Source organism: Sciurus vulgaris, assembly GCF_902686455.1.
Source record: "Sciurus vulgaris genome assembly, chromosome: 10".
Taxonomy (NCBI): domain Eukaryota; kingdom Metazoa; phylum Chordata; class Mammalia; order Rodentia; family Sciuridae; genus Sciurus; species Sciurus vulgaris.
Genome location: NC_136470.1, coordinates 516,425 through 519,716, shown reverse-complemented (window position 1 = coordinate 519,716; position 3,292 = coordinate 516,425). Strand labels below are relative to the sequence as shown.

The window sequence follows — 3,292 nt, the reverse complement described above, 5'->3', positions numbered from 1 at the left end:
GGCTGGAGCACCGTGCTCTCCCAGGTGCCAGACAGAGGGACAGTGGCAGGGCCTCAGTTCATCGCAACGTGGCCCTGGCTCCAGTGCCTCAGAGAACACACGGTGACCGTGGACCAGCCCTGCCGGACCCCAGAGTCTCTTCAGCTCTGGAGCTGCCCCGGCCACCCTGGCCTGGGCTCTCAGGTTGTGTGGGACGTCTGCTGTGCCACCTCACAGTGAGGCCAGCTCTGCCCCCGGGGGAACAAGGACAGGGGCCCTTGGGGCCCGTCTGCCCAGACCAGGATTGTGGGTGACAGGCGTGAGCTCAGCCCTGGTGTCCCCTCCCCCAGCACGGGCCTGGCCCTCCTCTGGAAGCCTCACGCCTCCTGGCTGGCCGGGGCGGGGCCTGCCGAGAAGCGTCTGTTCCCTGGAGCTTGTCGGCAGGCTCCCAGCAGACGGGCTGGTGGGGACACATCTGCAGAGGGGCTTCCTCAGAACTGCAGGGGAGGAAGCGGCCGGGCCGCCCGCCAGGCCCAGGCGCGGGAGGGGTGTGGGCGGAGAGGCCGCTCTGGGGTTAGGAGAACAGCCGGGCCATTGCTTTCTTCTAACCACAGCCTGGCCATCCAGGGCCTGCACTGTGGCGACGGACCCGCAGGAGGCTCACGGAGGGGGTGCCCCACCCGCCTGGCCTCAGGCCTGGCCTAGCAGGGCTGGGGTCTGGCGTCCTGCCCTGGTTGCAACTGTGGGCGGGCAGGGCCTCTTTGGCGGCGTGTCCGTGTCCAGGGTGATGAGAACAGCCTGCCCTCCTTGGGGCTGCCTGTTCAGCCTTGGAAGGCACAGACTGCCCTGACATGGCCCCTGGGGCTGGCCACGTGGAGCAGGGGTCTGCTGGGACCACAGTCCATTAGCACAGGGAGGGGCTCTTCCCTAGATGGCCAGCATATGAGTCCCTGTCCTCGGGGCAGACATCTCCTTGGGCCCCTGGTGCAAGGAGCCATGGACAGCGCCCAGTCACACACGCTGGCTCTCCAGCTCCTTCCTGCCGCCGTGTCTCCCAGAGCCACAGCACAGCCAGCTGTTCTGGGGGCCCAGGGTCAAGCCAAGAGCAGGGACCGGAGCCTGGGCCAGCCAGGGACATGAGGGCTGCCCCGGAAGAGCAAGACAGTGTCCCAGCCTGGCTGGATGGGGTGCAGGCCACCCTCCTAACACGGGCTGGGCCGTGGGGCAGGGGCTGCATGCCCTCCTTAGAGACACTGCCAGGTGCCCAGAGGGGGGCAGGTCTGCCTGTAGAGGTGTCCCCTGCATTCTCTCCATCCCTCTGCCCCAGAGGGTCTCGGCCACGTGTCCACGTGTGCACACTCACACTCCCTGTGCCCGGCAGGCAGAGCAGCCGCAAGCCAGGCGCCCCTGTGTTGGGCATGCCTGCCAGGCCCTGCCAGCAGGAAAGGTAGTGCCCCTGGCCCTGCAAGCTGTGCCGAGGGCCTAGTCTCTGTGGGCACAGGCGTGGCTGCTGCTGGAAGCCCAGGACCCTGGATTCTCGGCCTCCTTCGGTGCCTCTTGACTCTCCCGGGGCCCTTCTCTGAGGGGTGTGGCGTGCAGACAGCACTCTGCCACCCCCTGCCTCTGCCCCTTGCCTTCCCTTCTCTCTTTTAAGGAGGATAAGGAGTGTCTCCCCTCCATACCAGAGTGCTCTGAATATGGGCTCGACTGGCCCTCCAGGAGGTAGCTGGCCATGACCACAGGGCCCAGGGACTGCGCCTCTGTGGGCCTGAAGGCCCTGCGCCTGCTCTGGCCCAGGCAGACTGAAGGTGCTGGACTGGAAAGTGAGGTGGTCTTTGTGCCAGGTGCCTCTGAACACTTCAAAATGGCAGAATATGTTTATTGACATAAAATAATTTGTATCACAGTGACCAAGGAAGAAACAAGTTACACACAGGTGTCTTCAGGGAATTCCACTCAGAAAAGCAGCACTCTAGGCATGGAGATCCAGGGAGAAGATCCAGGCATGGAGATCCAGGGGAGAAGATCCAGGCATGGAAATCCAGGGGAGAAGATCCAGGCATGGAGATCCAGGCAAGGCGATCCAGGTGTGGAGATCCAGGCGTGGAGATCCAGGTGTGGAGGTCCTGGTATAGAGATCCAGGGGAGAAGATCCAAGTGTGGAGATCCAGGGGAGAAGATCCAGGCATGGAGATGCAGGTGAGGAGATTCAGGCATGGAGATCTGGGCAAGGCAATCCAGGTGTAGAGATCCACGTGTGGAGGTCCTGGTATAGAGATCCAGGTGTGGAGATCCAGGTGTGGAGATCCAGGTGTGGAGGTCCTGGTGTGGAGATCCAGGGGAGAAGATCCAGGTGTGGAGATCCAGGGGAAGATCCAGACATGGAGATCCAGGTGAGGAGATCTAGGGGAGAAAATTCAGGCATGAAGATCCAGGCATGAAGATCCAGGTGTGAAGATCCAGGCATGGAGTTCCAGGTGAGGAGATCCAGGGGAGAAGATCCAGGTGTGGAGATCCAGGCATGGAGTTCCAGGTGAGGAGATCCAGGGGAGAAGATCCAGGCATGGAGTTCCAGGTGTGGAGATCCAGGTGAGGAGATCAGGCAAGGGCACTGCTGCAGTGGGCAGTCGTCGCCCCACCTTCACACGGATCTCTGCATTCTCACTTCTGTCTTCTCTTTTCAAACGAGGAGGGTCATATTTTGTTGAGACGTAACTTGCATGCCATGAAGTCCCCCCAGTGGCTGGTGCTGCACCCACAGAGGCTCCATCCCACTACCGGATCCCAGTCACTTGCTTGACCCTGGGAAGCCCACCATTCAGTGGCTCCTGTGCCTGTGGTTTGCACTCTCCAGACGCTTCATGAACACAGGGTCACAGAATGGCTTTGTTCACTGGGCTTCATGTTTCTGCAGCCTTCCGTGTGGCAGGGCCCCACTGCCTCTTGTTGTGGGTGCCCTGCCTCCTTCCTCCTCAGGGCTGCTTCTGCCCTTCCTCTCTTACAAGTGGATTTGTGAGCATGTTCTGCTTGGACGAGGTCCTCAGTTCTCTCGGGCTCACACCCGAGAGCACATGACCGGCCTGTCCTCGCCATGCCAGTGAGATGTGGTCTTGCTCGTGACTGAAGATGTGGAGTGCTTCCCCTGTTGTGCTGTGAGAGCTGCAGACGGCTCTCATTTCCAAGGTTGTTTTGGCCATTCTGGTCCCTTGAGCTTCCATATGAATCTTTGAATCAGTCCGCAAATTTCTGCAAAAAATCCAGAGGGGACATTGAAGGGACTGAGCTGAATCTTGACCACCCCAGTCTTCCAGTT

The 3,292-nt window shown here is 61.0% G+C and overlaps 1 long non-coding RNA gene across 1 annotated transcript; it reads left to right on the top strand.

The window, feature by feature from the left end:
• The first annotated feature begins 1,876 nt into the window (after positions 1-1,876).
• On the top strand, positions 1,877-2,635 carry LOC306670751. The gene is made up of 3 exons (XR_013766491.1): positions 1,877-2,102; positions 2,145-2,484; positions 2,555-2,635. It is a non-coding gene; the product is annotated as an uncharacterized lncRNA (long non-coding RNA).
• Positions 2,636-3,292: the final 657 nt, after the last annotated feature.